The sequence below is a fragment of the Gossypium hirsutum genome, chromosome A12, assembly GCF_007990345.1.
Source record: "Gossypium hirsutum isolate 1008001.06 chromosome A12, Gossypium_hirsutum_v2.1, whole genome shotgun sequence".
NCBI classification, from domain to species: Eukaryota; Viridiplantae; Streptophyta; class Magnoliopsida; order Malvales; family Malvaceae; genus Gossypium; species Gossypium hirsutum.
Genome location: NC_053435.1, coordinates 7,674,581 through 7,689,142, shown reverse-complemented (window position 1 = coordinate 7,689,142; position 14,562 = coordinate 7,674,581). Strand labels below are relative to the sequence as shown.

Sequence of the window (14,562 nt, the reverse complement as noted above, 5' to 3'; positions counted from 1 at the left end):
ATTAAAGGTTGGGCCCGGAGTATTTGGGACAGTTTTTCTTGGGGCCCGATGGGGAACCTCAAGAAAGGGTAACGAACTTTCGCGGTAGGACTCGAGGAAGATGACGCTCCCTTCATTTTCTTTGAAGCAGGGACAACGACCTTTTTACCACGTGAAGATGACATGGTACCTGCAAATAGAATCATCAAGTCGTCTTGATGAGTGGTCAAAGTAAAACGAATCAAATTTTAAATAAAAATCATAATTTCAACCACAACTACTAAAACTAACTAAAATAATAAGTTTAATGGCATACTTTTGTGGCACTAACATGGTGATATGAGTAAAAATGGCCAAGAATTTAATGGAAATATAAAGAGCATAAATTTAGCACATGGCATGAGTTGTAATGGTAAATAACAAAAAATAATTGAAAACTGTGAATATTGATTTTGAATAGGTGAATAAGGTATGAGAGTTTCATAAAAATATGTCATGGGAATGAATGATAACTAATCTAAAAGGAATAAAACTTGAATGATAGCATAGTGTGAGATACATAAAGATTATAGCATTAAAAATGAGTGGAGTTAAAGGGAAAAGAGTGAACAAATGCTAAAAAATGGAAGAATAAGCATCAGGAATGAAGTTGGAAGTGGCGCACGGGCGTGGCGGGGAGGGCGTGTGGACTTGCTGCGGTTAGGGTTAGGGTTTTTGGGTGAAGAAAACAATGAAAAGTGCAGCATATTTATAGATTTTGAGGCACACGGCCATGGAACATGCCCGTGTTCCCCAAATTTTGCCCGTGTGACTCGCGAATTTTGAATTTGGGTGCGTCTGAACAGTTAGTCCACGCCCGTGTTCGTTTGTCGTGTGGGTGCACATGGCCGTGTCGCACGACTGTGCCTGGCTTCGTTCACTTCTCCCACGCCCGTGTATGTAGGCCCATACCCATGTTAGTTTAACAGGTTCGACTACGGTTGCTTGGCATTGATGTTTTGAACGCCCGTGTTGATTTGACAGGTTCAGCCACGGGTTCTGGCCACGGGCGTGTCGAACGCCCGTGTTGTTTTAGCAGGTTCGCCCATGGCCATGGCGCACGACCGTGGTGCTTTATCGTAGCCCGTGTTGGGGAAATTTTTGCCTTGTTTTCATATAGCCCTGAGTACGCCCGTGTGCTTGGCCGTGTCTATGTGGAAAAACCTGTATTTAAGATCTCTATTAGTAAGTTAGGTGTTAAATACTAAAATTTAAAGAAATTAATACAATTAGTGCTCAGGTTGCTTCTCGAGAATCGCTTATTTATAGTCTAAGCTCGACTTACCTCTCCCTTGAATGGTCAATGTGGTTCGAGGTGTAACGCCCCCTTTACCCGAGACCATCGCCGGAGTCGAGCACGAGGCATTACTAAACTTATTTGAGCACTTAAACAAATTCAAACAATTTATGTCACACTTTCCAGACAAGCTGTCCAACTGCGTTACAGACGCAAAAAAATCATATCTCGAGTTACAAAACTCAAAATCCAAATCCATAAATTTTCCCCGAATTTAGGCTCATATATCTACTTACTAATTTTTTTCTAGAATTTTTGGTTCGGCCAATTAGTACAGTTTATTAGTTGAAGTCTCCCATGTTTCAGGGTTTGTATACTCTAACCCCTGTGTACTACGAACCAAATTTCTCCATGTACAAAATTCAAATAACCAAGATGATTATTTATCTTAAAAATAGACTCAATAAGGAATCCATACATATATAGTATGACTCCTAAATATTTTTGTACAATTTTTAATGATTTTTACAAATCAGAACAGGGGAGTTCAAAATCACTCTGACCTTGTCTCACAAAAATTCAAATATCTCCTGATATGAAAGTCTTTTGCTTACACCGTTTCTTCTATGTGAAACTAGATTCAATAAGATTTAATTTTATATTTTATTCAATCTCTAATTAGATTCTCATAATTTATGGTGAATTTTCAAAGTCAAACTACTGCTACTGACCAAAAACTATTTTAGTACAAAATGTTGACATCTTTACTTCATTTCATTTAAACTCTATACATGCCATATAAATCTTCAAACATAAAACAAAAGCTACCGGAATTGATCTGGATAGCGTGCTTTGTTATGTTGATCCGCTCTACCAACTTCACTTCAATTCAATCTACATAAAAATATCAAACACACACAAGTAAGCTTATTGAAGCTTAGTAAGTTCATAGGTTTAAAAGTAATGCTTACCAAACATAATATTTCCAAACAATACCAAAACATTTACTAAAGTTTCCTGCGATTCACAACCATTGTTATAATAATTCACATAGTTGAGCTCAACAATAACAACTACTCAATCTCTCCATTGTTATAATAATTCACATAGTTGAGCTCAACAATAACAACTACTCAATCTCTTTCATTTGGATCACTTCTCTTTTATTTCTTATAATCAAATTAGGAAACGGCTTACGAAATTGAGTACGTCGTTGCTCAATGCCACGATTCACAACTCAGTATAGTTTTCCTCATTGAAATACCATACCTACATTTTTCAACTCGGTATGGGAAATGCCATACCTACATTTCTTAACTCAGTATGGATTTGATAATACCATACCTACATTTCACAGCTCAGTATGGATAATACCATACCTACATTTCACAACTTAGTATGTATGATACCATACCTACATTTCACACTTTGCCATGGAACAACCATGGTCTTATCCGTCAATTCATCACACGTCACGATACGAACGTACTCAATCCTGCGTTTTTCCTAATTTGCATTTCCACATTTATTCTTTCATTAACAAAATTTACACAATCCCACAAAAATTTCATATATAATAACACATTATATACTTCAATCATTCACAAATATACATCTAAATTCAACCATATGAACTTACCCGGCTAATTTGTAGAAGATATTGAAATTTAGGGACTATTCCGTAACTTTTTCTTTTCCTCGTTCTTCTTTGGATTCTTGATCTATAATATAAAATATTTCTACTCATTAGCATTTATTTGATTTCTATTTCACTTCACAATTTATGCTGTTCAAATTTTGAAATTGCACTTTTACCCCAAAATTTACAGTTTTCACAATTTAGTCCCTACTTAATTCACCTATCAATTGAACTAATTTTTCTCAATTAACACTTTATTTTATCATTATAAACTATTTCAAAACCTTTTTTATTCTGAATTTCAACAGTAACCTTCAATTCACAACTTTTTCACAATTAGGTCCTAAATATCATTTCCTATCAAAATCACTTAATAAAACCACCTTAATATGAAATTAGAACTTAAATTTCATAATAATTCATCATAAAATTCCCTTATCCATCCAGGGTAACTTCCAATTTCACCCATAAAATCAAAAACTAATGAATTTTATAAGTGGACCTCATTGTAAAAGTCATAAAAACATAAAAATTATCAAGAAAAAGCAAGAATTAAACTCACATGATGTAAAAATATGAAAAAAAAAGCTTTTTCCAGACCTTCTATGGCGTTTTGGCTGAGAAAATATGAAGAAATGTCTAGATTTTTCAATTACATCATTATTTAACTATTAACTTTTATGTTATTTCCAATTTTACCCCTTGTTCACATTGTTTTCTTGCTTATTTCATACCCAAACCGTCCAGCCATTAACCTTTGGGTCTAATTACTCTTTAAATCCATCTTTTTAAATACTTAAGCTATTTACTCACAATTTAACAAATTTTGCGCTATTTTCAATTTAGTCCTTTTTAATTAATTAGCCATCCAAACGTTAAAATTTTCTAACGAAACTTTAATACTAACTCAATGACACTCCATAAATATTTATAAAAATATTTATAGCTCAATTTTTAATTTTGAGGTCTCGATACCTCGTTTTTGACCCGTTTGACCTAATAAATTCTTTTAATTCACTAATTTCACCATTTCACAAATTCTTCTAAATTCTTACTTGACTCATAAATATTAAATTACTATCTTGTTCAATCTTATTTGTCGGATTTAGTGATCTCAAATCACCATTTCGACACCACTGAAAATTAGGCCGTTACACGAGGAGTTTATACTCTTCATTCCTGCTATCATTCTTATCAAAATAAGGTTTTCAGACGAGTGTTGTTTACCTTAAAAGTGCCGAACTTGGGATGACTTACCTCGAGTGTACCGAATGAGAAAATGCTAAGTACCATAAGAGGGATTTCTTCATTCGGTGTGGTAGTGACAATGTCAGGATCTGCGGCATCTAATAAAACTTTTTGTCCAACCTTAAGTTGATTTGGAAAGGTATTGAGCTCGTTCTATTGTAGTTTCGGTTTATTGGGTGTTCTCGATTTATGCGTCTGCCATTCATCTAGCTCTTCGATTTGTAGCCTTCGTTCTTCATGAATAGGTCCTCTATTATTATTTGAGAATGGCTCATGTACTTCCTTCAGACTTATCTCTTTAAAAGTGGGTTGTATCATATGGTCAGTTTTAGTAGAATGGTTTAGATGATCACCTTCAATTTACAATGTGTTGCCAGAATTGCGAGCTTGAAGGGTGATTGTTTCGTCTCCCACACGAAGTGTGAGTTCACCTGTTCCAACATCAATAATTGTTTTAGCAGTTGCTAAAAAGGGCTGTCCAAAAATCAAAGGAGTGCTGCTATCCTCCTCTATGTCTAGAATAATGAAGTCAACGGGAAATATAAATTTATCAATTTTAACTAGCACATCTTCAATAATACCCCTAGGGAATCTTATAGTTTTATCTGCTAATTGAATGCTCATCCTAGTCTGTTTGGGTTTCCCAAGACCTAATTGTTTGAAAATTTTGTAAGGCATGATGTTAATGCTAGCCCCTAAATCAGCTAATGCATTATTAATATCTAAACTACCAATTAAGAAAGGAAACGTAAAACTCCCTGGATCTTTTAGTTTGTTGGGTAGTTTATTCTGCAGAATAGCTGAGCAAACTGCGTTTAGCTCCACATGCGACACCTCATCCAACTTCCGCTTATTTGCTAAAAACTCCTTTAAAAATTTCATTTCGTTTGGCATCTGCGATAGGGCTTCAATAAACGGTAAGTTATTATGTAATTTTTTTAAGAGTTTAAGGAATTTACAAAATTGTTCATCTGAGCGGTCTTTCCTTGTCGCGTTGGGGTATGGCACATGAGGTTTATATTCGATATTCACTAATTTGTTTTTATTATGACCTACCTCATCTTGGTCTTTGCTCACCACAGTTTCTTGCTTCGGTTCTGGCTCAGGCTCAATGAATTTTTCTTCATCTTGAACATTAATCGCGTTGAGTTGTTCCCTTAGTTTGGGTTCAATATTACTTGGCAAGCTACCTTGTGGTTGTTCGGAGATTAGTTTGGACAGCTGGCCTATCTGAGTTTCAAGCCCTTGGATCGATGCTTGTTGATTTTTAAGTGTTGTCTCAGTATTCTAGAAACGAGTTTTTGATACCGAGATAAATTTAGACAGCATCTCTTCAAGGTTCGGCTTCTTCTCATGTTGGTAGGGTGGTTGTTGGTATCCTAGAGGTGATCTCTGATTTCCTTGACCTCCCAATGAGAAATTTGGGTGGTTCCTCCAACTTGCATTATAAGTGTTACTATATGGATTGTTTTGAGATCAAGAATTATTACCCATGTAATTTAACTGCTCATTATCCATGTTGTGGCTATAAGGCTGGTATTCCGAATTGCTTGATCCACCTCCACTTGCTTCGCACTGCATTATTGGGCGAACCTGTGAAGAAGTAAGAAAACCATCAATTTTCTTATTCAAGAGTTCTACCTTATTAGAGAGCATGGTGACCGAACCGACATTATAAACACCGGCTGTTTTCGTTGGTTTTGTCCTCATGACTTGCCACTGATAGTTATTAAGTGACATCTCCTCTATAAACTCATAAGCATCTTCAGGTGTTTTATTGTTGATGGTTCCGCCAGAAGTTGCGTCAACCATTTGCCACGTCAAAGGATTCAGGCCATTATGGAACGTTTGAACCTGTAGCCAAAACGGTAATCCATAGTGAGGTGATAAATTGTAAACTATACGTATTTTTACCCCATGTTTAACGCATTTTATGGATCATTTTCCATTGGAATTGGTGAATTCGATGCTCCTAATGCTTTAATTTCATGTTTTACACTTATGAGAGCATAGGAGAGCGAAAGGAACGAGAAACGGGTCAAAAACGGAGAAAATGGGCCAAAGTACGAAATCAACACAGCCTGGACCTCCTCACACGGGCAGACCACACGGCCGTGTCAATTTGGCAGGCTTGAGCACGGCCTGAAGTAATCGCACACGGGCGTGTCCCTACCGAGCCCAAGTTGAGTCCAATTCGGAAAAGGCTAATTTTGAGGCCTTTTAGGCATTCCAAAGCCTATAAATACACCCTAGAGAAGGAAGAAAAGGGAGGACAGAGTAGAGGGTAAAAAATTACTCGAAGAAAGCCGATTGATTCATCTCAGAAGGCAGATTCATCATCAAGACTGAAAATCTCTCCTCAATTTCCCTTCAAGAGTTTTGGGTTTTCTTTATGTTTTGTATTCTTTATTATTCTGATATGTTTTCTTATTTAGTTATGAACTAAATCCCCTAAATACCTAAGGGGAGTTAAACCTAAGATGAATCTTGTTATTATTTTCTGAATTGTATGATAAATATTTGACTTGTTCTTAATTATGTGTTCTTAATTCTTGTTTTGATATCCCAGGATACTGATTTAAGATAAGCTCTTATTCAGAGGAGGAATAGACCCTGTTTAAGAGTACATTTGTCATAATTAAGTGGAGTTGATTGTGCGCCTAGACATAGGGTGACAAGATTTTTTCGGATTAGGGTGAAACCTAATAAGGGGATCCATAGATCGAGTTAATGCAACCCTAGAGTGTTAATTAGAGAAAAGTCTCGGTTATTGAATCTAGGGATTAGATGTTATTAGTCTTGAATAGGGATAAGAACATAACTTAGGGATCTCTACGGAACAAGTTAAATGAATAAATCGTCTGATTCGGAGCCAAAATAACAAGTACAGTCTAGGTGGATTTTTCCTTAGGTATTGTCTTCATTCAATCAATTTTTTCCAAAAGTAATTCCCCAATTCCATTCTCTGCGCGTTCTTAGTTTAGATAATTAGTTATTTAAAATAAAAAAACCTCTTTATTCTTAGGCTAGATAATAAAAAGAGAGTCATTACTAGTACTTTTAGTTCCTTTGGATTCGGCAATCCGGTTTTGCTAAAACTATACTACTGTTCAATAGGAACACTTGCCTACATCGCGATAATAGTTAGTTCAAGAACGAGTAATTTTAAATATTTAAAACCTATCACGAAATCATGCGATCAAGTTTTTGGCGCCGTTGCCGGGGGACTGAAATATTAGGAACACTCAATTTTTATTACTTTAGCCATTTATTTTTCGTGCACTTTAATTTATTATTTATTATTAATTTAATTTTTCCTTCTCTTGGCAAGTTTTTATAGTTTATGACTAGAAGAAATCCATCAGGACCATTACTTTTTGACGAAGAAATCGATCGTACAGTTCACAGAAATCAAAGAGAAATAAGGCGAAGCTTAAGATACACAAAGAACGAGCAAGAAGACGATACTCAACCCCCAACCGAAGATATGGCTGAAAACCAAGGCAATCAGCTACCTCCTGCAATTACGGTTAATCAAAATCCTACTCCACACATTATGTATGATTATACTAAACCTTCTTTAACAGGAATTAAATCGAGCATAGTTAGACCTGCTGTAGCTACAAATACTTTTGAATTAAAACCTAACACTATTCAAATTATACAACAATTTGTTCAGTTTGATGGTTTGCATGATGAGGATCCCAACACTCATTTAGCCAACTTCTTAGAACTATGCGATACATTTAAAATTAATGGTGTATCTGATGATGCCATTCGTCTTCGGTTATTCCCTTTTTCATTGAGGAACAAAGTTAAACAGTGGTTGAACTTGTTACCACGAGGGTCAATTACTACTTGGGAACAAATGACCAAAAAATTTTTACTAAAATATTTTTCACCGGCTAAAACGGCTAAATTACGTAATGATATCTCTTCTTTTATGCAGATGGATTTAGAAACACTCTACGATGCATTGGAGAGATACAAATACCTTTTGAGAAGGTGCCCTCACCATGGGTTACCGCTTTGGCTATAGGTTCAAACGTTCTATAATGGCCTGAATCTTTCGACTCGACAAATGATTGACGCAGCTGCTGGCAAAACCATCAATAATAAAACACCTGAAGATGCCTATGAGTTTATAGAGGAGATGTCACTGAATAACTATCAGTGGCAAGTCATAAGGACAAAGCCAACGAAAACAGCCTGCGTTTATAACGTCGATTCGGTCACCATGCTCTCTAATCAGGTAGAACTCTTAAATAAAAAGATGGATGGTTTTCTTAGTTCTTCACAGGTTCACCCAGTAATGCAGTACGAAGCAAGTGGAGGTGGAAACAGCCATTCGGAATACCAATCTTATGGCCACAACATGGATAACGAGCAATTAAACTACATGGGTAATAATCCTCGACCTCAAAACAATCCATATAGTAACACTTACAATGCAGGTTGGAGGAACCACCCCAATTTCTCGTGGAACGGTCAAGGAAATAAAAAACCACAACCACCTCCAGGCTACCAACAACCACCCTACCAATAGGAATAGAAGCTGAGCCTTGAAGAAATGCTCTCAAAATTTGTTTCGGTGTCAGAAACTCGTTTCCAGAACACCGAGACAGCACTTAAAAATCAACAAGCGTCGATCCAAGGGCTCGAAACTCATATAGGCCAGCTTTCCAAACTAATTTCTGAACGACCACAAGGTAGCTTGCCAAGTAATACTGAACCCAACCCAAGGGAACAGCTCAACGCAATTAATATTCAAGATGAAGAAGGAGTTGTTGAGCCTGAACCAGAACCAATGCAAGAAACTTCGGTAAGCAAAGATCAAGGTGAGGTAGATCACAATAAAAACAATTCGGTGAATGTCAAATATAAACCTTGTGTGCCATACCCCAACGCAACAAGGAAAGACCGCTCAAATGAACAATTTGGTAAATTTCTTAAACTCTTAAAAAAATTACATATTAACTTACCGTTTATTGAAGCTCTATCACAGATGCCAAACGCAATGAAATTTTTAAAGGAGCTTTTAGCAAATAAGTGGAAGATAGACGAGGCGTCGCATGTGGAGCTAAACGCAGTGTGTTCAGCTATTCTACAGAATAAACTACCCAACAAACTAAAAGATCTAGGGAGTTTTACAATTCCTTGCTTAATTGGTAGTTTAGATGTTAATAATGCATTAGCTGATTTAGGGGCTAGTATTAACGTCATGCCTTATAAAATGTTTAAACAATTAGGTCTCGGGAAACCCAAAGAGACTAGGATGAGCATTCAATTAGCAGATAAAACTATAACATTTCTTAGGGGTATTATTGAAGATATGCTAGTTAAAATCGATAAATTTATATTTCCCACTGACTTCATTGTTCTAGACATAGAGGAGGATAGCAACACTCCTTTAATTCTAAGAAGACCCTTTTTAGCATCTGCTAAAACAATTATTGATGTTGGCACAGGTGAACTCACACTCCGTGTGGGAGACGAAACAATCACCCTTCAAGCTCACAATTCTGGCAACACAATAGAAATTGAAGGTGATTGTCTAAACCATTCTACTAAAACTAACAATATGGTGCAACCTACTTTGCAGGAAATGAGTCTGAAGGAAGCATATGAGTCATTCTCAAGCGATAGTAGAGGACCCAATCATGAAGATCGAAGGCTACAAATTGAGAAGCTAGATGAATGGCGGACGCATAAACCGAAACTACGACAGAACGAGCTCAATACCTTTCCAAATCAACTTAAGGTTAGAGATAAAGTTTTATTAGATGCCGTAGATCCTCACATTGTCACTACCAAACCGAATGAATAAATCCCTCTTACGGTACTCAATATTTTCCCATTCGGTACAGTCGAGGTGAGTCATCCCAAGTTCGGCACTTTTAAGGTAAACAACACCCGTTTAAAACCTTATTTTGATTGGATTAATAGCAGGAATAAGGAGTATAAACTCCTCAAACCACCATGATCATTCAATGAAGGGGTAAGTCGAACTTAGACTATAAATAAGCACTTTTCGGGAGGTAACCCGAGCACTAACTATATTAACTTCTTTAAAATTTATTCTTCAACATCTAACTTACTAACAGAACGCTTGATTACAGGTTTTCCACAGGGACACGGCCAAGAGCACGGGCGTGCTTAGGGTCGTATGAAAACATGACAATAATTTTTCCCAAACACGGGCTACGATAAAATGCCACGGCCGTGTGACATGGCTATGGTCGAACCCGTTAAAATAGCACGGGAGTGTGACACACCCGTGTCTATCACCCGTGGCCAACACTGTCAAAATAACACAGGTGTGCGCAGAACTACACGACCGTAGGAGAAGCGAACCGCATCACGCACGGTCATGTAACATGATCATGAAGACACACAGCCTATACATACAGGCGTGCCCGAAGGCCGTGTGACGACATCTCACTTAGTAATAAACACGGGCGGGACACGATCCACAAGGGCGTGTGAACCGGCTGTGCCACATTGAAAAATTAGATTATCTATCTTATTTTATTTTATTTTTCTTTTATTAATTTTTGAAGATTCTGTTATTTTTAAACACGGCTTATTTTTATTATTACTATCAAATTATTCCCCCAATTATCCTTTTGTCCTTCAGAATCATGTTTGTCCCCCAGTTGTATTTCCAGCAACTCGCTCTTGCTAATCCAAGAATTTCATCCATTTTCAACTCAGGAAGTTTCACTTCTCTCCCTATCTTATTTTTATATTGTTATATCTATCTTTGTCCATTGAGGGCAATGTACATCTTAAGTATGGGGGGTATTCATTTTATTATCAGAAAAATCCCTGAATGACTGCCTTGTTCTCTTGAAAAGCTCTCATATCATATTTAGGATAAATTTTGATTGATTTATGATTTTGATTGATATATCTTGAATTAAAACATAGGCATTTATGCATTGATTGTTTAAACTTTAAGACGTTAGAGAATCAAGCATGATAAGTTGATTTTGAAGAATTTAAAATTTTGGTTGTTTACCCAAAGTTTAGGTATTACTTTGAGTTGGAATTCACAAGTTTTAACGTAAAAAAGCCATAATTTTTGTGAGATTTTTGAGCCTTTTGAGCATCTATTAATTCTTTCATGCTCACTTTTATTATTGCTTTGAGTGCGTCAGTATTGAACTGTTATTCTAGAACTTGCTTGATTATGCATGTCGAGACCACACCATTTGATTTGATATGTCAAAATGATTAAGGGATTTAGAATTAACCCACTCATGCCATGAAAAGCCTACCTCCACGATTAACCCCTAGTAAACCCATTTGAGCCTAATAAGCCATTTCTTGTACTACCCTTGATATTAACCCTTAACCCATTATTGTTGAAATTCCCCAAATTAATTTGATCCTTATTTTTGTCGAGATTTGAGTTGGAATAGTTGCTTAGCTATGTTTTATTCTATTTTGTATTTATTTAACTTGTTCTTAAAAAAACAACAACAACAACAACAACAACATGTATACATATTAGTAATGGTGATCTTTTGAGCTAAAAGAAATTAAATTCCATATTCTAAGAAGAAGCTCTGTTGTACACAAGTGATGCTTAACTCTTTTTTTAGTTAGGCAATTTTTCAATTTAATCTCGATTCTAACCCTTTCTTTCAGCCTGTGACCGCAACCCCTAACCAAGCCTCATTACAACCCTCTAAAGACCTTTTGATTGATATTTCATTTCAATTTATTAGTGGTGGAGATTTGATTTTCATGCAAGCCTATGGTAATGACTTTTCATTATTGACTATTGAGTGCTTCTTTTATTGTCCTTAAACACCTCGACTGATTTGAGTGAATCTTCAGTGAGGATGTGAAACTTTGTGATATTCTGAATCAAAGGTAATTACTTAAATGAGGGGAGACACCTATGTTTTTAGGATAAAATGCTCAACTTGGAATGTTTGAAACTCTGATATTCTTTTAGTTGAATTCTCAATGTATGATTACCTATGGATTTTTCTGAGATATTATCGATAGAAATTATAAGTTGAGAAGAATTTATTTTGATTATGAGTTGAGAATTTTGCTTGAGGACAAGCAAATGCTTAAGTGTGGGGGTATTTGATAAACCGTAATTTATACATATTTTTACCCATGTTTAACGCATTTTATGGATGATTTTCCATTAGAATTGGTGAATTCGATGCTCCTAATGCTTTAATTTCATGTTTTACACTTAGGAGAGCATAGGAGAGCGAAAGGAACAAAAAAGGGCCAAAAACGGAGAAAATGGGCCAAAGTACGAAATCAACACGGCCTGGACCTCCTCACACGGGCAGACCACACGGCCGTGTCAATTTGGCAGGCTTGAGCACGGCCTGAAGTAATCACACACGGGTGTGTCCCTACCGAGCCCAAGTTGAGTCCAATTCGAAAAAAGCTAATTTTGAGGGCTTTTAGGCATTCCAAAGCCTATAAATACACCCTAGAGAAAGAAAAAGAAAGCAGAGTAGAGGGTAAGAAATTACTCGAAGAAAGCTGATTGATTCATCTCAGAAGCCGGATTCATCATTAAGACTGAAGATCTCTCCTCAATTCCCCTTCAAGAGTTTTGGGTTTTCTTTATGTTTTGTATTATTTATTATTCTGAGATGTTTTCTTATTTAGTTATGAACTAAATCCCCTAAATTCCTAAGGGGAATGAAACTTAAGACGAATCTTGTTATTATTTTTTGAATTGTATGATAAATATTTGACTTGTTCTTAATTATGTGTTCTTCATTCTTGTTTTGATATCCCAGGATACCGATTCAAGATAAGCTCTTATTCAGAGAGGAATAGACCCTGTTTAAGAGTACATTTGTCATAATTAAGCGGAGTTGATTGCGCGCCTAGACATAAGGTGACAAGATTTTGCCGGATTAGGGTGAAACCTAATAAGGAGATCTATAGATCAAGTTAATGCAACCCTAGAGTGTTAATTAGAGAAAAGTCTCGGTTATTCAATCTAGGGATTAGACGTTATTAGTCTTGAATAGGGATAATAACATAACTTAGGGATCTCTAAGGAATAAGTTAAATGAATAAATTGTCCGATTCGGAGCCAGAATAACAAGTACAGTCTAGGTGGATTTTTCCTTAGGTATTGTCTTCATTCAATAGATTTTTCTAAAAGCAATTCCCCAATTCCATTCTCTGTGCGTTCTTAGTTTAGATAATAGTTAGTTAAAACAAAAAAGCCTCTTTATTCTTAGGCTAGATAATAAAAAGACAGTCATTACTAGTACTTTTAGTTCTTTTGGGTTCGATAATTCGGTCTTGCTAAAACTATACTACTGTTCAATAGGTACACTTGCCTACATAGCGATAATAGTTAGTTCAAGAATGAGTAATTATAAATATTTAAAACCTATCACGAAATCAGGCGATCATGAGGGCACCTTCTCAGTAAGTCCTTGTATCTCTCCCATGTATCGTAAAGAGTTTCTAAGTGCATCTGCATAAACGAAGAGATATCATTACGTAATTTGGCCGTTTTAGCTGGCAGGAAATATTTTAATAGAAATTTTTTGGTCATTTGTTTCCAAGTAGTGATTGACCCTCGTGGTAATGAGTTCAACAACTATTTAGCTTTGTTCCTTAATGAAAAAGGGAATAATCGAAGACGAATGGCATCATCAGAAACACCATTAATTTTAAATGTATCGCATAGTTCCAAAAAGTTTGCTAAGTGAGCGTTGGGATCTTCATCCTACAAACCATCAAACTGAACAAACGTTGTATCATTTGAATAGTGTTAGGTTTCAATTCAAAAGTATTTGCAGCTACAACAGGTCTAACTATGCTTGATTCAGTTCCTGTTAAAAAAGGTTTAGCATAATCATACATAGTGCGTGGAGCAGGATTTGATTAACTGCAATTGCAGGAGGTAGCTGATTGTCTTAGTTTTCAGCCATCTCTTCGGATGGGGGTTGAGTATCGTCCTCTTACGCGTTCTCTGTGTATCTTAAGCTTCGCTTTATTTCTCTTTGGTATCTACGAACTGTGCGATCGATTTCTTCGTTAAAGAGTAGTGGTCCTGACGGGTTTCTTCTAGTCATAAACTATAAAAACCTGCCAAGAGAAAGAAAAAGTAAATTAATAAATAATAAAAAATTAAATTAAATTAAATTGCAAGAAAAATAAATGGCTAAAGTAATAAAAATTGAGCGTTCCTAATATCTTAGTTCCCCGGCAACGGCGCCAAAAACTTAATCGCGATTTTCGTGTAACAGGTTTTAAATATTTATAATGAATTGTTCTTGAAACTAACTATTATCACAATGTAGGCAAGTGTACCTATCGAACAGTAGTATAGTTTTAGCAAGACCGGATTGTCGAACCCAAAGGAACTAAAAGTACTAGTAATGACCGTCTTTTTATTATCTAGCCTTAGAAT

General features: G+C 36.0%; 2 non-coding genes across 2 annotated transcripts; one reads left to right on the top strand and one right to left on the bottom strand.

The window, feature by feature from the left end:
- Positions 1–8,058: 8,058 nt before the first annotated feature.
- Positions 8,059–8,165, bottom strand: LOC121211533 (small nucleolar RNA R71). Its single transcript, XR_005906757.1, has one exon. It is a non-coding gene; the product is annotated as a small nucleolar RNA R71 (small nucleolar RNA).
- Positions 8,166–13,546: 5,381 nt separating this feature from the next.
- On the top strand, positions 13,547–13,653 carry LOC121212104 (small nucleolar RNA R71). The gene has a single exon (XR_005907314.1). It is a non-coding gene; the product is annotated as a small nucleolar RNA R71 (small nucleolar RNA).
- Positions 13,654–14,562: the final 909 nt, after the last annotated feature.